Source organism: Passer domesticus, unplaced genomic scaffold (genome assembly GCF_036417665.1).
Source record: "Passer domesticus isolate bPasDom1 unplaced genomic scaffold, bPasDom1.hap1 HAP1_SCAFFOLD_98, whole genome shotgun sequence".
In the NCBI taxonomy this organism is placed as follows: domain Eukaryota; kingdom Metazoa; phylum Chordata; class Aves; order Passeriformes; family Passeridae; genus Passer; species Passer domesticus.
This window is the reverse complement of record NW_026990192.1, coordinates 81,359-102,991: the sequence shown is the minus strand read 5'-3', so window position 1 is coordinate 102,991 and position 21,633 is coordinate 81,359. Positions and strand designations below refer to the sequence as shown.

General features: G+C 52.0%; 5 long non-coding RNA genes across 5 annotated transcripts; all 5 read left to right on the top strand.

Moving 5' to 3' along the window:
• The first annotated feature begins 401 nt into the window (after positions 1-401).
• LOC135293276 (uncharacterized) lies at positions 402-1,587 on the top strand. Its single transcript, XR_010355369.1, has 3 exons — positions 402-722; positions 833-1,022; positions 1,296-1,587. It is a non-coding gene; the product is annotated as an uncharacterized LOC135293276 (long non-coding RNA).
• A 3,264-nt stretch (positions 1,588-4,851) lies between these two features.
• LOC135293275 (uncharacterized) lies at positions 4,852-6,038 on the top strand. Its single transcript, XR_010355368.1, has 3 exons — positions 4,852-5,173; positions 5,284-5,473; positions 5,747-6,038. It is a non-coding gene; the product is annotated as an uncharacterized LOC135293275 (long non-coding RNA).
• Positions 6,039-9,473: 3,435 nt separating this feature from the next.
• On the top strand, positions 9,474-10,489 carry LOC135293286 (uncharacterized). Its single transcript, XR_010355380.1, has 3 exons — positions 9,474-9,624; positions 9,735-9,924; positions 10,198-10,489. It is a non-coding gene; the product is annotated as an uncharacterized LOC135293286 (long non-coding RNA).
• A 3,435-nt stretch (positions 10,490-13,924) lies between these two features.
• On the top strand, positions 13,925-14,940 carry LOC135293281 (uncharacterized). Its single transcript, XR_010355375.1, has 3 exons — positions 13,925-14,075; positions 14,186-14,375; positions 14,649-14,940. It is a non-coding gene; the product is annotated as an uncharacterized LOC135293281 (long non-coding RNA).
• Positions 14,941-18,369: 3,429 nt separating this feature from the next.
• On the top strand, positions 18,370-19,385 carry LOC135293280 (uncharacterized). The gene is made up of 3 exons (XR_010355374.1): positions 18,370-18,520; positions 18,631-18,820; positions 19,094-19,385. It is a non-coding gene; the product is annotated as an uncharacterized LOC135293280 (long non-coding RNA).
• The last annotated feature ends 2,248 nt before the right edge of the window (positions 19,386-21,633 follow it).

Genomic DNA, 21,633 nt, shown 5'->3' with positions numbered 1-21,633 from the left:
ATGAATGCCACAGCCCACCCAACCCAATGCCTTGCATGTCTCTACTTTTTCCTTCTTGTCTCATCTCTCATGTCACTTTCGCCATTTCCTCTCTCTGGCAGCTTGGCTTCTCTCTCTCCTGGCTGCAGCTTCAGCCACATGTGTGACACTGCAGGAACAGCCTGACCCACAGGGAAATGGGAGAGGACTCTTTGTCAGCAACTGAAGTGACAGAACAAGGGGGAATGGGATGAAACTGCAAGAGCTGGAATCCATTCCATGATGGGAAGAAGTTCTTTCCTGTCAGGGTGCTTGTCCCTGGCACAGGGACCAGCGCAGAGAGCCTGTGCATGCCCCATGCCAGGGAACATCCAAGGCCAGCTTGGACAGGGGCCGCAGCAACCTGCTGTGCTGGGAGGCTGCTCAGCTTGGAACCAGATGATCTTTAGGGTCCTTTCCAAGCCAAACCATTCAAGGATTTCATCATTCTACCATGCCCACCTCCCAGTGTGGAGCGGCCCTGAAACTTCTGTGACATCACAGCTCCCACAGTGTTCCAGGTGGAACGTCCAGCACCTGGAAACCACCACAGCAGACACTCTGCCTGCTGCCAGCGCTCAGTTGGCGCTCGCTCTGCGCTCTGCCCGTCAGCACTCAGCTGTTGCTGCTGCTGCCTGGCCTTTTCCTGCTGCCTGCTCTGGAGCACCAATCCCAGCAGGATGAGCACTGCTGCTCCAGTGGAGGTACAGTGCCATTCCAGGGAGGAGGCAGCGTGCTTGAGCAGGCTGCAGCCACGTGGCAATGGATGGTGTGGGACAGGAACCCCACTGTGAGATTGTGCTGTCTCTTGCAGACTGCCAGAGACATTGTGGAGGAAATGGAAGTGGACATGGTGCAGGCTGAGGAAGAGATGATGGAGGTGGACATGGAAGAGCAGGTTGAGGACATGGAAGTAGATGTGGAGGATGACATCGAGGAGATGGAAGTGGATGAGGAAGATGAGGAGGAGCCCATGGTCCTTGGATGAAGTTGGAGCCCCACAAGTAAGACAGGCAGATGCTCCCCATGCCCTGCCCACAGACACAGTGGCTGCCCTGACGCCAGGCTGGGGCTGGGCTGGATGGCCCCGCTCAGGGACACGCTGCCCGCAGGGGGCCTGGATTGTGCTGCCACAAGCACCAGCCCTGGCCTGCCCTGTGCTTGCCTGGGGCCACACCAGCCCTGCCAGCCCTCTCCCAGCCCCTGAGGCCCTGCTGTTAGCACAGCTGGGTTTAGTGCCAGCAGCAGAGTCCAGCTTGCTGCTTCCTTTCTTCCAGGACTGATGCCGATGATGGTCACCGATGTGACGCCTCTGTAAATATGTTTGAAACAGTAGAAGAATTCTGTAAATATGTTTGAAACGGTAGAAGAATTCTGTAAATATGTTCTGCGGTTAGAAGTTCTCTGTAATTATGTTTCAAAGATTGTTAGTCCATAGGATCCCATGTAAATATGTTCTGTAGATTGTTATTGTTGTTGTTATAAGGATTGTTGTAATGAAAGATGTTCTGTAAATACTCGTGTTTGCTGATCTTTGGCAAATAAATACTGCTTCTTTTTAAAACCTCACTTCTCTTTGTCATTCCTTTGGGTACAGGCAGCGTTTGCACAGTTGGGATTTCCACTTGTTCCGGGATCCCGGGGCTGGAGCTCCCTGGGGCTGCTGCCACGGCCACCCCGCGGCTGGGGGTCCCTGTGCACAGGGGGTCCCACTGACACCACTGCTGCCGCTGGCCACTGCTGCTGCTCCTGGGCTGGGGCACAGCCGCGTCCCCAAGAGCTGAGCTGTCACCAGCACAGAGGGGGCTCTCACTGCACTGGCCCCTGCAGCCATGCCACCAAAGCAAGGCAGGAAACTTTCAGCCACCCTTCCTGCTGCAGCCACAGCCACTCCTGGCTCCAGAGCCGCCATCAGCCCACAGGGATGCAAAATCCACCTGCCCGCTCTCAAGGCCTTGACAGCCTTGGCAACTGTGGCACCTGCATCTGGGCTGCTGCAGGGGCTGATGTTTAAGGCTTGCAGCCTCCAAAGGCTCCGGGCTCTGCTTCCCACCCTGCTCTGCACTGCCCTGGCTCCGCATTGCTCAAGAGACAAAAGCCAAGCCAGGGCATCCTCACCCTGCCCAAACTGCTGAATTGACTGCAGTCCTTAGGACCTTCTCCACTTTCAAAGAACCTCTTCATTTGATCACTGATTCGGCAGATGTCTATGACCTAGTGCAGCGGGCTGAAAATTCCATTTTCAAAGACATTTCTAACCCCAACTAGAGCATTTGCTTTCCCCTTTCATTTCTCTTTTGTCCCACAGACAACACCCACGCTATATCACGCACACAAGGTCTCATACCACCCTTCCTGCATTTATAGTAGGCAATGCTAGAGCAGATGCCTCAGCAATGCTTCTCCAAACCTCCCTACAGAATGTTTCTGACCAGGCTAGGATCCGCCACCACTTCTACCATCAAAACATTCCTGCACCGCTCAGCATCTTTAAAATTACCCAAGATCAGGCAAGATCCATGGCAAACACCTGCCCAAATTGTCAGCAACATGCCTTTGCTTCTGTCAGAGCTGCACTCAATCCAAGAGGACTAAAGACTCTCCAGATCGGGCAATCACACATCACACACCAAGCCCCTTTTGGGAGACTAAAATACATCCCCGTCTCAATCCACACCGACAACGCTGCGGTTTTCGCCTTTGCCCATGCTGGTGAAAAATCAAAAGATGCTATAAAACCTTCCTTTTTAGCCTTTTCCACCTTCCCTGTTCCACAGGAAATTGAAACTGATCACGGTCCTGCTTATACCTCCCACTGATTCCAACCCTTTTCTGACCAGTGGGCTACAAAACATGTCACAGCCATACCACACTCTGCCACAGGACAGTCCATAGTCCAGAGGGCCCACTCTTCCATCCAAAGGATCCTTGATCAACAGAGACAGGGAGTCCACATATTATCTCCCATTGGAGGCCAAGGCCCTTGATGTGCTCAACTTTTTGAACAGCTCCCCCAGTCATCAGGCATTTTATATTTAATTGGCAGCCCAATAAAAAGAAAAGCCACCTGTCTTGATCAAAGACCCTGAATCCAAACAAATTATGGGCCCTTTCCCATTCATTACTTGGGAGGGAGGATATGCTTGTGTCTCTACATCAGCAGGCCCAAGATGGATCCCAGCAAAAAACATCAAACCCTTCTGCCAATGGCGAGGCAAACACCAGAGCCACCATCAGAAAAACAGAACAAAAGCCTAAGAGAGACAGCAGCAGCCTGGAAAAGAAGAAGAAGAAGGACAGAAGAAGATCTCCTAAGCAGCGTGGACCACACAGACCAACACCAAGATAGTTCAGGCACCACTAAGCGGAATATATCGCTTAACATTTATAAAAACTGTATTCCAGCCTTGATATTTGATTCTTCTCATAAGCTGACTTCAAACCCTTGCCTTACAGAAGAGAAAGTTTAGTGGGACCAGAATTTCAGTTTCACATTGCAATCTCCCTATCTCTTTACTTTCAGGCCACCCAAGCCTCCACCCACTACTAAATTAGCTAAAGTCAAAGGATGCTGTCCTTTGTTGCCACTGCAGCAGGAAGCTGGATGCTCCTCACTATGCCGCATGCCTTCGGATGGGTGGTTCCACAGCCAAGCCACAATTTCTTGCCCATGGCCACGCATGTCAACCTCTTCTCACATAGGGACTCAGTATACCAGAGCGGCCAGCTGCTCACAGATCAAATCAACAAGATCCAGACGAAAGGCAACAACGACTGGCTCACTGGACTTTTGAAAGACTGGGGCATGAAAGGCTGGCTTTCATCTTTAGTCAAGACTGTTTTGTGGGCTTTGTTTCTGGTATTCATTGTCTTGGTTATTCTATCCAGTTTTGCTCAACGCTTGCAAAAGTCCATGGCAGAAGCCTTCATTCCTGAAAACAAAAAGGGGGCAGTTGTGGAGGCCCAGGGGCCTCTCATTGCAACTGTAATACCTTAGGGCAAAGGGGACCAAGGTGAAACAGAGAAACCCCTCTGAATGCAAGGCTCTCACCCATGGCCACTTGCAGCCTCTTGCAATCCGCAGGTTTTGTTGCTATCACCCACTTCAACTGCCATTTTTTCCTTAGATCTACTCTCCAGAGAATGTTCTCCTCTCTCTTCTCCCCTGCTGGTCCTGGCTTCACCCCTTCTCCCGCCTGAATGAAACCCTCAGACCCCAGCCTCATTTTCTCTCCGGCCCTGGACCCTCTTCATGGCAATGCACAGCGTTTGGAGTTCCACACAAAGACCCGTCTCTGGCCTCATTCGTCAGCACTTGAAGCAAGTGTGCTCCGGCCTCTGGGAGTGCAGCTCGCTCACACGGGCTCACTGTGGACACACCGCAATCACACAGTCATTGAGTGCACCAGAGAACCTGGCCTCTAATAAAAGGCATGAATGCCACAGCCCACCCAACCCAATGCCTTGCATGTCTCTACTTTTTCCTTCTTCTCTCATCTCTCATGTCACTTTCGCCATTTCCTCTCTCTGGCAGCTTGGCTTCTCTCTCTCCTGGCTGCAGCTTCAGCCACATGTGTGACACTGCAGGAACAGCCTGACCCACAGGGAAATGGGAGAGGACTCTTTGTCAGCAACTGAAGTGACAGAACAAGGGGGAATGGGATGAAACTGCAAGAGCTGGAATCCATTCCATGATGGGAAGAAGTTCTTTCCTGTCAGGGTGCTTGTCCCTGGCACAGGGACCAGCGCAGAGAGCCTGTGCATGCCCCATGCCAGGGAACATCCAAGGCCAGCTTGGACAGGGGCCGCAGCAACCTGCTGTGCTGGGAGGCTGCTCAGCTTGGAACCAGATGATCTTTAGGGTCCTTTCCAAGCCAAACCATTCAAGGATTTCATCATTCTACCATGCCCACCTCCCAGTGTGGAGCGGCCCTGAAACTTCTGTGACATCACAGCTCCCACAGTGTTCCAGGTGGAACGTCCAGCACCTGGAAACCACCACAGCAGACACTCTGCCTGCTGCCAGCGCTCAGTTGGCGCTCGCTCTGCGCTCTGCCCGTCAGCACTCAGCTGTTGCTGCTGCTGCCTGGCCTTTTCCTGCTGCCTGCTCTGGAGCACCAATCCCAGCAGGATGAGCACTGCTGCTCCAGTGGAGGTACAGTGCCATTCCAGGGAGGAGGCAGCGTGCTTGAGCAGGCTGCAGCCACGTGGCAATGGATGGTGTGGGACAGGAACCCCACTGTGAGATTGTGCTGTCTCTTGCAGACTGCCAGAGACATTGTGGAGGAAATGGAAGTGGACATGGTGCAGGCTGAGGAAGAGATGATGGAGGTGGACATGGAAGAGCAGGTTGAGGACATGGAAGTAGATGTGGAGGATGACATCGAGGAGATGGAAGTGGATGAGGAAGATGAGGAGGAGCCCATGGTCCTTGGATGAAGTTGGAGCCCCACAAGTAAGACAGGCAGATGCTCCCCATGCCCTGCCCACAGACACAGTGGCTGCCCTGACGCCAGGCTGGGGCTGGGCTGGATGGCCCCGCTCAGGGACACGCTGCCCGCAGGGGGCCTGGATTGTGCTGCCACAAGCACCAGCCCTGGCCTGCCCTGTGCTTGCCTGGGGCCACACCAGCCCTGCCAGCCCTCTCCCAGCCCCTGAGGCCCTGCTGTTAGCACAGCTGGGTTTAGTGCCAGCAGCAGAGTCCAGCTTGCTGCTTCCTTTCTTCCAGGACTGATGCCGATGATGGTCACCGATGTGACGCCTCTGTAAATATGTTTGAAACAGTAGAAGAATTCTGTAAATATGTTTGAAACGGTAGAAGAATTCTGTAAATATGTTCTGCGGTTAGAAGTTCTCTGTAATTATGTTTCAAAGATTGTTAGTCCATAGGATCCCATGTAAATATGTTCTGTAGATTGTTATTGTTGTTGTTATAAGGATTGTTGTAATGAAAGATGTTCTGTAAATACTCGTGTTTGCTGATCTTTGGCAAATAAATACTGCTTCTTTTTAAAACCTCACTTCTCTTTGTCATTCCTTTGGGTACAGGCAGCGTTTGCACAGTTGGGATTTCCACTTGTTCCGGGATCCCGGGGCTGGAGCTCCCTGGGGCTGCTGCCACGGCCACCCCGCGGCTGGGGGTCCCTGTGCACAGGGGGTCCCACTGACACCACTGCTGCCGCTGGCCACTGCTGCTGCTCCTGGGCTGGGGCACAGCCGCGTCCCCAAGAGCTGAGCTGTCACCAGCACAGAGGGGGCTCTCACTGCACTGGCCCCTGCAGCCATGCCACCAAAGCAAGGCAGGAAACTTTCAGCCACCCTTCCTGCTGCAGCCACAGCCACTCCTGGCTCCAGAGCCGCCATCAGCCCACAGGGATGCAAAATCCACCTGCCCGCTCTCAAGGCCTTGACAGCCTTGGCAACTGTGGCACCTGCATCTGGGCTGCTGCAGGGGCTGATGTTTAAGGCTTGCAGCCTCCAAAGGCTCCGGGCTCTGCTTCCCACCCTGCTCTGCACTGCCCTGGCTCCGCATTGCTCAAGAGACAAAAGCCAAGCCAGGGCATCCTCACCCTGCCCAAACTGCTGAATTGACTGCAGTCCTTAGGACCTTCTCCACTTTCAAAGAACCTCTTCATTTGATCACTGATTCGGCAGATGTCTATGACCTAGTGCAGCGGGCTGAAAATTCCATTTTCAAAGACATTTCTAACCCCAACTAGAGCATTTGCTTTCCCCTTTCATTTCTCTTTTGTCCCACAGACAACACCCACGCTATATCACGCACACAAGGTCTCATACCACCCTTCCTGCATTTATAGTAGGCAATGCTAGAGCAGATGCCTCAGCAATGCTTCTCCAAACCTCCCTACAGAATGTTTCTGACCAGGCTAGGATCCGCCACCACTTCTACCATCAAAACATTCCTGCACCGCTCAGCATCTTTAAAATTACCCAAGATCAGGCAAGATCCATGGCAGCCACCTGCCCAAATTGTCAGCAACATGCCTTTGCTTCTGTCAGAGCTGCACTCAATCCAAGAGGACTAAAGACTCTCCAGATCGGGCAATCACACATCACACACCAAGCCCCTTTTGGGAGACTAAAATACATCCCCGTCTCAATCCACACCGACAACGCTGCGGTTTCTGCCCCTGCCCATGCTGGTGAAAAATCAAAAGATGCTATAAAACCTTCCTTTTTAGCCTTTTTCACCTTCCCTGTTCCACAGGAAATTGAAACTGATCACGGTCCTGCTTATACCTCCCACTGATTCCAACCCTTTTCTGACCAGTGGGCTACAAAACATGTCACAGCCATACCACACTCTGCCACAGGACAGTCCATAGTCCAGAGGGCCCACTCTTCCATCCAAAGGATCCTTGATCAACAGAGACAGGGAGTCCACATATTATCTCCCATTGGAGGCCAAGGCCCTTGATGTGCTCAACTTTTTGAACAGCTCCCCCAGTCATCAGGCATTTTATATTTAATTGGCAGCCCAATAAAAAGAAAAGCCACCTGTCTTGATCAAAGACCCTGAATCCAAACAAATTATGGGCCCTTTCCCATTCATTACTTGGGAGGGAGGATATGCTTGTGTCTCTACATCAGCAGGCCCAAGATGGATCCCAGCAAAAAACATCAAACCCTTCTGCCAATGGCGAGGCAAACACCAGAGCCACCATCAGAAAAACAGAACAAAAGCCTAAGAGAGACAGCAGCAGCCTGGAAAAGAAGAAGAAGAAGGACAGAAGAAGATCTCCTAAGCAGCGTGGACCACACAGACCAACACCAAGATAGTTCAGGCACCACTAAGCGGAATATATCGCTTAACATTTATAAAAACTGTATTCCAGCCTTGATATTTGATTCTTCTCATAAGCTGACTTCAAACCCTTGCCTTACAGAAGAGAAAGTTTAGTGGGACCAGAATTTAAGTTTCACATTGCAATCTCCCTATCTCTTTACTTTCAGGCCACCCAAGCCTCCACCCACTACTAAATTAGCTAAAGTCAAAGGATGCTGTCCTTTGTTGCCACTGCAGCAGGAAGCTGGATGCTCTTCACTATGCCGCATGCCTTCGGATGGGTGGTTCCACAGCCAAGCCACAATTTCTTGCCCATGGCCACGCATGTCAACCTCTTCTCACATAGGGACTCAGTATACCAGAGCGGCCAGCTGCTCACAGATCAAATCAACAAGATCCAGACGAAAGGCAACAACGACTGGCTCACTGGACTTTTGAAAGACTGGGGCATGAAAGGCTGGCTTTCATCTTTAGTCAAGACTGTTTTGTGGGCTTTGTTTCTTGTATTCATTGTCTTGGTTATTCTATCCAGTTTTGCTCAACGCTTGCAAAAGTCCATGGCAGAAGCCTTCATTCTTGAAAACAAAAAGGGGGCAGTTGTGGAGGCCCAGGGGCCTCTCATTGCAACTGTAATACCTTAGGGCAAAGGGGACCAAGGTGAAACAGAGAAACCCCTCTGAATGCAAGGCTCTCACCCATGGCCGCTTGCAGCCTCTTGCAATCCGCAGGTTTTGTTGCTATCACCCACTTCAACTGCCATTTTTTCCTTAGATCTACTCTCCAGAGAATGTTCTCCTCTCTCTTCTCCCCTGCTGGTCCTGGCTTCACCCCTTCTCCCGCCTGAATGAAACCCTCAGACCCCAGCCTCATTTTCTCTCCGGCCCTGGACCCTCTTCATGGCAATGCACAGCGTTTGGAGTTCCACACAAAGACCCGTCTCTGGCCTCATTCGTCAGCACTTGAAGCAAGTGTGCTCCGTCCTCTGGGAGTGCAGCTCGCTCACACGGGCTCACTGTGGACACACCGCAATCACACAGTCATTGAGTGCACCAGAGAACCTGGCCTCTAATAAAAGGCATGAATGCCACAGCCCACCCAACCCAATGCCTTGCATGTCTCTACTTTTTCCTTCTTCTCTCATCTCTCATGTCACTTTCACCATTTCCTCTCTCTGGCAGCTTGGCTTCTCTCTCTCCTGGCTGCAGCTTCAGCCACATGTGTGACACTGCAGGAACAGCCTGACCCACAGGGAAATGGGAGAGGACTCTTTGTCAGCAACTGAAGTCACAGAACAAGGGGGAATGGGATGAAACTGCAAGAGCTGGAATCCATTCCATGATGGGAAGAAGTTCTTTCCTGTCAGGGTGCTTGTCCCTGGCACAGGGACCAGCGCAGAGAGCCTGTGCATGCCCCATGCCAGGGAACATCCAAGGCCAGCTTGGACAGGGGCCGCAGCAACCTGCTGTGCTGGGAGGCTGCTCAGCTTGGAACCAGATGATCTTTAGGGTCCTTTCCAAGCCAAACCATTCAAGGATTTCATCATTCTACCATGCCCACCTCCCAGTGTGGAGCGGCCCTGAAACTTCTGTGACATCACAGCTCCCACAGTGTTCCAGGTGGAACGTCCAGCACCTGGAAACCACCACAGCAGACACTCTGCCTGCTGCCAGCGCTCAGTTGGCGCTCGCTCTGCGCTCTGCCCGTCAGCACTCAGCTGTTGCTGCTGCTGCCTGGCCTTTTCCTGCTGCCTGCTCTGGAGCACCAATCCCAGCAGGATGAGCACTGCTGCTCCAGTGGAGGTACAGTGCCATTCCAGGGAGGAGGCAGCGTGCTTGAGCAGGCTGCAGCCACGTGGCAATGGATGGTGTGGGACAGGAACCCCACTGTGAGATTGTGCTGTCTCTTGCAGACTGCCAGAGACATTGTGGAGGAAATGGAAGTGGACATGGTGCAGGCTGAGGAAGAGATGATGGAGGTGGACGTGGAAGAGCAGGTTGAGGACATGGAAGTAGATGTGGAGGATGACATCGAGGAGATGGAAGTGGATGAGGAAGATGAGGAGGAGCCCATGGTCCTTGGATGAAGATGGAGCCCCACAAGTAAGACAGGCAGATGCTCCCCATGCCCTGCCCACAGACACAGTGGCTGCCCTGACGCCAGGCTGGGGCTGGGCTGGATGGCCCCGCTCAGGGACACGCTGCCCGCAGGGGGCCTGGATTGTGCTGCCACAAGCACCAGCCCTGGCCTGCCCTGTGCTTGCCTGGGGCCACACCAGCCCTGCCAGCCCTCTCCCAGCCCCTGAGGCCCTGCTGTTAGCACAGCTGGGTTTAGTGCCAGCAGCAGAGTCCAGCTTGCTGCTTCCTTTCTTCCAGGACTGATGCCGATGATGGTCACCGATGTGACGCCTCTGTAAATATGTTTGAAACAGTAGAAGAATTCTGTAAATATGTTTGAAACGGTAGAAGAATTCTGTAAATATGTTCTGCGGTTAGAAGTTCTCTGTAATTATGTTTCAAAGATTGTTAGTCCATAGGATCCCATGTAAATATGTTCTGTAGATTGTTATTGTTGTTGTTATAAGGATTGTTGTAATGAAAGATGTTCTGTAAATACTCGTGTTTGCTGATCTTTGGCAAATAAATACTGCTTCTTTTTAAAACCTCACTTCTCTCTGTCATTCCTTTGGGTACAGGTAGCGTTTGCACAGTTGGGATTTCCACTTGTTCCGGGATCCCGGGGCTGGAGCTCCCTGGGGCTGCTGCCACGGCCACCCCGCGGCTGGGGGTCCCTGTGCACAGGGGGTCCCACTGACACCACTGCTGCCGCTGGCCACTGCTGCTGCTCCTGGGCTGGGGCACAGCCGCGTCCCCAAGAGCTGAGCTGTCACCAGCACACAGGGGGCTCTCACTGCACTGGCCCCTGCAGCCATGCCACCAAAGCAAGGCAGGAAACTTTCAGCCACCCTTCCTGCTGCAGCCACAGCCACTCTTGGCTCCAGAGCCGCCATCAGCCCACAGGGATGCAAAATCCACCTGCCCGCTCTCAAGGCCTTGACAGCCTTGGCAACCGTGGCACCTGCATCTGGGCTGCTGCAGGGGCTGATGTTTAAGGCTTGCAGCCTCCAAAGGCTCCGGGCTCTGCTTCCCACCCTGCTCTGCACTGCCCTGGCTCCGCATTGCTCAAGAGACAAAAGCCAAGCCAGGGCATCCTCACCCTGCCCAAACTGCTGAATTGACTGCAGTCCTTAGGACCTTCTCCACTTTCAAAGAACCTCTTCATTTGATCACTGATTCGGCAGATGTCTATGGCCTAGTGCAGCGGGCTGAAAATTCCATTTTCAAAGACATTTCTAACCCCAACTAGAGCATTTGCTTTCCCCTTTCATTTCTCTTTTGTCCCACAGACAACACCCACGCTATATCACGCACACAAGGTCTCATACCACCCTTCCTGCATTTATAGTAGGCAATGCTAGAGCAGATGCCTCAGCAATGCTTCTCCAAACCTCCCTACAGAATGTTTCTGACCAGGCTAGGATCCGCCACCACTTCTACCATCAAAACATTCCTGCACCGCTCAGCATCTTTAAAATTACCCAAGATCAGGCAAGATCCATGGCAGCCACCTGCCCAAATTGTCAGCAACATGCCTTTGCTTCTGTCAGAGCTGCACTCAATCCAAGAGGACTAAAGACTCTCCAGATCGGGCAATCACACATCACACACCAAGCCCCTTTTGGGAGACTAAAATACATCCCCGTCTCAATCCACACCGACAACGCTGCGGTTTCTGCCCCTGCCCATGCTGGTGAAAAATCAAAAGATGCTATAAAACCTTCCTTTTTAGCCTTTTCCACCTTCCCTGTTCCACAGGAAATTGAAACTGATCACGGTCCTGCTTATACCTCCCACTGATTCCAACCCTTTTCTGACCAGTGGGCTACAAAACATGTCACAGCCATACCACACTCTGCCACAGGACAGTCCATAGTCCAGAGGGCCCACTCTTCCATCCAAAGGATCCTTGATCAACAGAGACAGGGAGTCCACATATTATCTCCCATTGGAGGCCAAGGCCCTTGATGTGCTCAACTTTTTGAACAGCTCCCCCAGTCATCAGGCATTTTATATTTAATTGGCAGCCCAATAAAAAGAAAAGCCACCTGTCTTGATCAAAGACCCTGAATCCAAACAAATTATGGGCCCTTTCCCATTCATTACTTGGGAGGGAGGATATGCTTGTGTCTCTACATCAGCAGGCCCAAGATGGATCCCAGCAAAAAACATCAAACCCTTCTGCCAATGGCGAGGCAAACACCAGAGCCACCATCAGAAAAACAGAACAAAAGCCTAAGAGAGACAGCAGCAGCCTGGAAAAGAAGAAGAAGAAGGACAGAAGAAGATCTCCTAAGCAGCGTGGACCACACAGACCAACACCAAGATAGTTCAGGCACCACTAAGCGGAATATATCGCTTAACATTTATAAAAACTGTATTCCAGCCTTGATATTTGATTCTTCTCATAAGCTGACTTCAAACCCTTGCCTTACAGAAGAGAAAGTTTAGTGGGACCAGAATTTCAGTTTCACATTGCAATCTCCCTATCTCTTTACTTTCAGGCCACCCAAGCCTCCACCCACTACTAAATTAGCTAAAGTCAAAGGATGCTGTCCTTTGTTGCCACTGCAGCAGGAAGCTGGATGCTCTTCACTATGCCGCATGCCTTCGGATGGGTGGTTCCACAGCCAAGCCACAATTTCTTGCCCATGGCCACGCATGTCAACCTCTTCTCACATAGGGACTCAGTATACCAGAGCGGCCAGCTGCTCACAGATCAAATCAACAAGATCCAGACGAAAGGCAACAACGACTGGCTCACTGGACTTTTGAAAGACTGGGGCATGAAAGGCTGGCTTTCATCTTTAGTCAAGACTGTTTTGTGGGCTTTGTTTCTTGTATTCATTGTCTTGGTTATTCTATCCAGTTTTGCTCAACGCTTGCAAAAGTCCATGGCAGAAGCCTTCATTCTTGAAAACAAAAAGGGGGCAGTTGTGGAGGCCCAGGGGCCTCTCATTGCAACTGTAATACCTTAGGGCAAAGGGGACCAAGGTGAAACAGAGAAACCCCTCTGAATGCAAGGCTCTCACCCATGGCCGCTTGCAGCCTCTTGCAATCCGCAGGTTTTGTTGCTATCACCCACTTCAACTGCCATTTTTTCCTTAGATCTACTCTCCAGAGAATGTTCTCCTCTCTCTTCTCCCCTGCTGGTCCTGGCTTCACCCCTTCTCCCGCCTGAATGAAACCCTCAGACCCCAGCCTCATTTTCTCTCCGGCCCTGGACCCTCTTCATGGCAATGCACAGCGTTTGGAGTTCCACACAAAGACCCGTCTCTGGCCTCATTCGTCAGCACTTGAAGCAAGTGTGCTCCGTCCTCTGGGAGTGCAGCTCGCTCACACGGGCTCACTGTGGACACACCGCAATCACACAGTCATTGAGTGCACCAGAGAACCTGGCCTCTAATAAAAGGCATGAATGCCACAGCCCACCCAACCCAATGCCTTGCATGTCTCTACTTTTTCCTTCTTCTCTCATCTCTCATGTCACTTTCACCATTTCCTCTCTCTGGCAGCTTGGCTTCTCTCTCTCCTGGCTGCAGCTTCAGCCACATGTGTGACACTGCAGGAACAGCCTGACCCACAGGGAAATGGGAGAGGACTCTTTGTCAGCAACTGAAGTGACAGAACAAGGGGGAATGGGATGAAACTGCAAGAGCTGGAATCCATTCCATGATGGGAAGAAGTTCTTTCCTGTCAGGGTGCTTGTCCCTGGCACAGGGACCAGCGCAGAGAGCCTGTGCATGCCCCATGCCAGGGAACATCCAAGGCCAGCTTGGACAGGGGCCGCAGCAACCTGCTGTGCTGGGAGGCTGCTCAGCTTGGAACCAGATGATCTTTAGGGTCCTTTCCAAGCCAAACCATTCAAGGATTTCATCATTCTACCATGCCCACCTCCCAGTGTGGAGCGGCCCTGAAACTTCTGTGACATCACAGCTCCCACAGTGTTCCAGGTGGAACGTCCAGCACCTGGAAACCACCACAGCAGACACTCTGCCTGCTGCCAGCGCTCAGTTGGCGCTCGCTCTGCGCTCTGCCCGTCAGCACTCAGCTGTTGCTGCTGCTGCCTGGCCTTTTCCTGCTGCCTGCTCTGGAGCACCAATCCCAGCAGGATGAGCACTGCTGCTCCAGTGGAGGTACAGTGCCATTCCAGGGAGGAGGCAGCGTGCTTGAGCAGGCTGCAGCCACGTGGCAATGGATGGTGTGGGACAGGAACCCCACTGTGAGATTGTGCTGTCTCTTGCAGACTGCCAGAGACATTGTGGAGGAAATGGAAGTGGACATGGTGCAGGCTGAGGAAGAGATGATGGAGGTGGACGTGGAAGAGCAGGTTGAGGACATGGAAGTAGATGTGGAGGATGACATCGAGGAGATGGAAGTGGATGAGGAAGATGAGGAGGAGCCCATGGTCCTTGGATGAAGATGGAGCCCCACAAGTAAGACAGGCAGATGCTCCCCATGCCCTGCCCACAGACACAGTGGCTGCCCTGACGCCAGGCTGGGGCTGGGCTGGATGGCCCCGCTCAGGGACACGCTGCCCGCAGGGGGCCTGGATTGTGCTGCCACAAGCACCAGCCCTGGCCTGCCCTGTGCTTGCCTGGGGCCACACCAGCCCTGCCAGCCCTCTCCCAGCCCCTGAGGCCCTGCTGTTAGCACAGCTGGGTTTAGTGCCAGCAGCAGAGTCCAGCTTGCTGCTTCCTTTCTTCCAGGACTGATGCCGATGATGGTCACCGATGTGACGCCTCTGTAAATATGTTTGAAACAGTAGAAGAATTCTGTAAATATGTTTGAAACGGTAGAAGAATTCTGTAAATATGTTCTGCGGTTAGAAGTTCTCTGTAATTATGTTTCAAAGATTGTTAGTCCATAGGATCCCATGTAAATATGTTCTGTAGATTGTTATTGTTGTTGTTATAAGGATTGTTGTAATGAAAGATGTTCTGTAAATACTCGTGTTTGCTGATCTTTGGCAAATAAATACTGCTTCTTTTTAAAACCTCACTTCTCTCTGTCATTCCTTTGGGTACAGGTAGCGTTTGCACAGTTGGGATTTCCACTTGTTCCGGGATCCCGGGGCTGGAGCTCCCTGGGGCTGCTGCCACGGCCACCCCGCGGCTGGGGGTCCCTGTGCACAGGGGGTCCCACTGACACCACTGCTGCCGCTGGCCACTGCTGCTGCTCCTGGGCTGGGGCACAGCCGCGTCCCCAAGAGCTGAGCTGTCACCAGCACACAGGGGGCTCTCACTGCACTGGCCCCTGCAGCCATGCCACCAAAGCAAGGCAGGAAACTTTCAGCCACCCTTCCTGCTGCAGCCACAGCCACTCTTGGCTCCAGAGCCGCCATCAGCCCACAGGGATGCAAAATCCACCTGCCCGCTCTCAAGGCCTTGACAGCCTTGGCAACCGTGGCACCTGCATCTGGGCTGCTGCAGGGGCTGATGTTTAAGGCTTGCAGCCTCCAAAGGCTCCGGGCTCTGCTTCCCACCCTGCTCTGCACTGCCCTGGCTCCGCATTGCTCAAGAGACAAAAGCCAAGCCAGGGCATCCTCACCCTGCCCAAACTGCTGAATTGACTGCAGTCCTTAGGACCTTCTCCACTTTCAAAGAACCTCTTCATTTGATCACTGATTCGGCAGATGTCTATGGCCTAGTGCAGCGGGCTGAAAATTCCATTTTCAAAGACATTTCTAACCCCAACTAGAGCATTTGCTTTCCCCTTTCATTTCTCTTTTGTCCCACAGACAACACCCACGCTATATCACGCACACAAGGTCTCATACCACCCTTCCTGCATTTATAGTAGGCAATGCTAGAGCAGATGCCTCAGCAATGCTTCTCCAAACCTCCCTACAGAATGTTTCTGACCAGGCTAGGATCCGCCACCACTTCTACCATCAAAACATTCCTGCACCGCTCAGCATCTTTAAAATTACCCAAGATCAGGCAAGATCCATGGCAGCCACCTGCCCAAATTGTCAGCAACATGCCTTTGCTTCTGTCAGAGCTGCACTCAATCCAAGAGGACTAAAGACTCTCCAGATCGGGCAATCACACATCACACACCAAGCCCCTTTTGGGAGACTAAAATACATCCCCGTCTCAATCCACACCGACAACGCTGCGGTTTCTGCCCCTGCCCATGCTGGTGAAAAATCAAAAGATGCTATAAAACCTTCCTTTTTAGCCTTTTCCACCTTCCCTGTTCCACAGGAAATTGAAACTGATCACGGTCCTGCTTATACCTCCCACTGATTCCAACCCTTTTCTGACCAGTGGGCTACAAAACATGTCACAGCCAGACCGCACTCTGCCACAGGACAGTCCATAGTCCAGAGGGCCCACTCTTCCATCCAAAGGATCCTTGATCAACAGAGACAGGGAGTCCACATATTATCTCCCATTGGAGGCCAAGGCCCTTGATGTGCTCAACTTTTTGAACAGCTCCCCCAGTCATCAGGCATTTTATATTTAATTGGCAGCCCAATAAAAAGAAAAGCCACCTGTCTTGATCAAAGACCCTGAATCCAAACAAATTATGGGCCCTTTCCCATTCATTACTTGGGAGGGAGGATATGCTTGTGTCTCTACAGCAGCAGGCCCAAAATGGATCCCAGCAAAACACATCAAACCCTTCTGCCAATGGCGAGGCAAACACCAGAGCCACCATCAGAAAAACAGAACAAAAGCCTAAGAGAGACAGCAGCAGCCTGGAAAAGAAGAAGGACAGAAGAAGATCGCCTAAGCAGCGTGGACCACACAGACCAACACCAAGATAGTTCAGGCACCACTAAGCGGAATATATCGCTTAGCATTTATAAAAACTGTATTCCAGCCTTGATATTTGATTCTTCTCATAAGCTGACTTCAAACCCTTGCCTTACAGAAGAGAAAGTTTAGTGGGACCAGAATTTCAGTTTCACATTGCAATCTCCCTATCTCTTTACTTTCAGGCCACCCAAGCCTCCACCCACTACTAAATTAGCTAAAGTCAAAGGATGCTGTCCTTTGTTGCCACTGCAGCAGGAAGCTGGATGCTCCTCACTATGCCGCATGCCTTCGGATGGGTGGTTCCACAGCCAAGCCACAATTTCTTGCCCATGGCCACGCATGTCAACCTCTTCTCACATAGGGACTCAGTATACCAGAGCGGCCAGCTGCTCACAGATCAAATCAACAAGATCCAGACGAAAGGCAACAACGACTGGCTCACTGGACTTTTGAAAGACTGGGGCATGAAAGGCTGGCTTTCATCTTTAGTCAAGACTGTTTTGTGGGCTTTGTTTCTTGTATTCATTGTCTTGGTTATTCTATCCAGTTTTGCTCAACGCTTGCAAAAGTCCATGGCAGAAGCCTTCATTCCTGAAAACAAAAAGGGGGCAGTTGTGGAGGCCCAGGGGCCTCTCATTGCAACTGTAATACCTTAGGGCAAAGGGGACCAAGGTGAAACAGAGAAACCCCTCTGAATGCAAGGCTCTCACCCATGGCCACTTGCAGCCTCTTGCAATCCGCAGGTTTTGTTGCTATCACCCACTTCAACTGCCATTTTTCCCTTATATCTACTCTCCAGAGAATGTTCTCCTCTCTCTTCTCCCCTGCTGGTCCTGGCTTCACCCCTTCTCCCCCCCGAATGAAACCCTCAGACCCCAGCCTCATTTTCTCTCCGGCCCTGGACCCTCTTCATGGCAATGCACAGCGTTTGGAGTTCCACACAAAGACCCGTCTCTGGCCTCATTCGTCAGCACTTGAAGCAAGTGTGCTCCGGCCTCTGGGAGTGCAGCTCGCTCACACGGGCTCACTGTGGACACGCCGCAAGCACACAGTCATTGAGTGCACCAGAGAACCTGGCCTCTAATAAAAGGCATGAATGCCACAGCCCACCCAACCCAATGCCTTGCATGTCTCTACTTTTTCCTTCTTCTCTCATCTCTCATGTCACTTTCACCATTTCCTCTCTCTGGCAGCTTGGCTTCTCTCTCTCCTGGCTGCAGCTTCAGCCACATGTGTGACACTGCAGGAACAGCCTGACCCACAGGGAAATGGGAGAGGACTCTTTGTCAGCAACTGAAGTGACAGAACAAGGGGGAATGGGATGAAACTGCAAGAGCTGGAATCCATTCCATGATGGGAAGAAGTTCTTTCCTGTCAGGGTGCTTGTCCCTGGCACAGGGACCAGCGCAGAGAGCCTGTGCATGCCCCATGCCAGGGAACATCCAAGGCCAGCTTGGACAGGGGCCGCAGCAACCTGCTGTGCTGGGAGGCTGCTCAGCTTGGAACCAGATGATCTTTAGGGTCCTTTCCAAGCCAAACCATTCAAGGATTTCATCATTCTACCATGCCCACCTCCCAGTGTGGAGCGGCCCTGAAACTTCTGTGACATCACAGCTCCCACAGTGTTCCAGGTGGAACGTCCAGCACCTGGAAACCACCACAGCAGACACTCTGCCTGCTGCCAGCGCTCAGTTGGCGCTCGCTCTGCGCTCTGCCCGTCAGCACTCAGCTGTTGCTGCTGCTGCCTGGCCTTTTCCTGCTGCCTGCTCTGGAGCACCAATCCCAGCAGGATGAGCACTGCTGCTCCAGTGGAGGTACAGTGCCATTCCAGGGAGGAGGCAGCGTGCTTGAGCAGGCTGCAGCCACGTGGCAATGGATGGTGTGGGACAGGAACCCCACTGTGAGATTGTGCTGTCTCTTGCAGACTGCCAGAGACATTGTGGAGGAAATGGAAGTGGACATGGTGCAGGCTGAGGAAGAGATGATGGAGGTGGACGTGGAAGAGCAGGTTGAGGACATGGAAGTAGATGTGGAGGATGACATCGAGGAGATGGAAGTGGATGAGGAAGATGAGGAGGAGCCCATGGTCCTTGGATGAAGTTGGAGCCCCACAAGTAAGACAGGCAGATGCTCCCCATGCCCTGCCCACAGACACAGTGGCTGCCCTGACGCCAGGCTGGGGCTGGGCTGGATGGCCCCGCTCAGGGACACGCTGCCTGCAGGGGGCCTGGATTGTGCTGCCACAAGCACCAGCCCTGGCCTGCCCTGTGCTTGCCTGGGGCCACACCAGCCCTGCCAGCCCTCTCCCAGCCCCTGAGGCCCTGCTGTTAGCACAGCTGGGTTTAGTGCCAGCAGCAGAGTCCAGCTTGCTGCTTCCTTTCTTCCAGGACTGATGCCGATGATGGTCACCGATGTGACGCCTCTGTAAATATGTTTGAAACAGTAGAAGAATTCTGTAAATATGTTTGAAACCGTAGAAGAATTCTGTAAATATGTTCTGTGGTTAGAAGTTCTCTGTAATTATGTTTCAAAGATTGTTAGTCCATAGGATCCCATGTAAATATGTTCTGTAGATTGTTATTGTTGTTGTTATAAGGATTGTTGTAATGAAAGATGTTCTGTAAATACTCGTGTTTGCTGATCTTTGGCAAATAAATACTGCTTCTTTTTAAAACCTCACTTCTCTTTGTCATTCCTTTGGGTACAGGCAGCGTTTGCACAGTTGGGATTTCCACTTGTTCCGGGATCCCGGGGCTGGAGCTCCCTGGGGCTGCTGCCACGGCCACCCCGCGGCTGGGGGTCCCTGTGCACAGGGGGTCCCACTGACACCACTGCTGCCGCTGGCCACTGCTGCTGCTCCTGGGCTGGGGCACAGCCGCATCCCCAAGAGCTGAGCTGTCACCAGCACAGAGGGGGCTCTCACTGCACTGGCCCCTGCAGCCATGCCACCAAAGCAAGGCAGGAAACTTTCAGCCACCCTTCCTGCTGCAGCCACAGCCACTCTTGGCTCCAGAGCCGCCATCAGCCCACAGGGATGCAAAATCCACCTGCCCGCTCTCAAGGCCTTGACAGCCTTGGCAACCGTGGCACCTGCATCTGGGCTGCTGCAGGGGCTGATGTTTAAGGCTTGCAGCCTCCAAAGGCTCCGGGCTCTGCTTCCCACCCTGCTCTGCACTGCCCTGGCTCCGCATTGCTCAAGAGACAAAAGCCAAGCCAGGGCATCCTCACCCTGCCCAAACTGCTGAATTGACTGCAGTCCTTAGGACCTTCTCCACTTTCAAAGAACCTCTTCATTTGATCACTGATTCGGCAGATGTCTATGACCTAGTGCAGCGGGCTGAAAATTCCATTTTCAAAGACATTTCTAACCCCAACTAGAGCATTTGCTTTCCCCTTTCATTTCTCTTTTGTCCCACAGACAACACCCACGCTATATCACGCACACAAGGTCTCATACCACCCTTCCTGCATTTATAGTAGGCAATGCTAGAGCAGATGCCTCAGCAATGCTTCTCCAAACCTCCCTACAGAATGTTTCTGACCAGGCTAGGATCCGCCACCACTTCTACCATCAAAACATTCCTGCACCGCTCAGCATCTTTAAAATTACCCAAGATCAGGCAAGATCCATGGCAGCCACCTGCCCAAATTGTCAGCAACATGCCTTTGCTTCTGTCAGAGCTGCACTCAATCCAAGAGGACTAAAGACTCTCCAGATCGGGCAATCACACATCACACACCAAGCCCCTTTTGGGAGACTAAAATACATCCCCGTCTCAATCCACACCGACAACGCTGCGGTTTTCGCCTTTGCCCATGCTGGTGAAAAATCAAAAGATGCCATAAAACGTTCCTTTTTAGCCTTTTCCACCTTCCCTGTTCCACAGGAAATTGAAACTGATCACGGTCCTGCTTATACCTCCCACTGATTCCAACCCTTTTCTGACCAGTGGGCTACAAAACATGTCACAGCCATACCGCACTCTGCCACAGGACAGTCCATAGTCCAGAGGGCCCACTCTTCCATCCAAAGGATCCTTGATCAACAGAGACAGGGAGTCCACATATTATCTCCCATTGGAGGCCAAGGCCCTTGATGTGCTCAACTTTTTGAACAGCTCCCCCAGTCATCAGGCATTTTATATTTAATTGGCAGCCCAATAAAAAGAAAAGCCACCTGTCTTGATCAAAGACCCTGAATCCAAACATATTATGGGCCCTTTCCCATTCATTACTTGGGGGAGAGGATATGCTTGTGTCTCTACAGCAGCAGGCCCAAAATGGATCCCAGCAAAAAACATCAAACCCTTCTGCCAATGGCCAGGCAAACACCAGAGCCACCATCAGAAAAACAGAACAAAAGCCTAAGAGAGACAGCAGCAGCCTGGAAAAGAAGAAGAAGAAGGACAGAAGAAGATCTCCTAAGCAGTGTGGACCACACAGACCAACACCAAGAGAGCTCAGACACCACTATCCGGGATATATCGCTTAACATTTATAAAAACTGTATTCCAGCCTTGATATTTGATTCTTCTCATAAGCTGACTTCAAACCCTCGCCTTACAGAAGAGAAAGTTTAGTGGGACCAGAATTTCAGTTTCACATTGCAATCTCCCTATCTCTTTACTTTCAGGCCACCCAAGCCTCCACCCACTACTAAATTAGCTAAAGTCAAAGGATGCTGTCCTTTGTTGCCACTGCAGCAGGAAGCTGGATGCTCCTCACTATGCCGCATGCCTTCGGATGGCTGGTTCCACAGCCAAGCCACAATTTCTTGCCCATGGCCACGCATGTCAACCTCTTCTCACATAGGGACTCAGTATACCAGAGCGGCCAGCTGCTCACAGATCAAATCAACAAGATCCAGACGAAAGACAACAACGACTGGCTCACTGGACTTTTGAAAGACTGGGGCATGAAAGGCTGG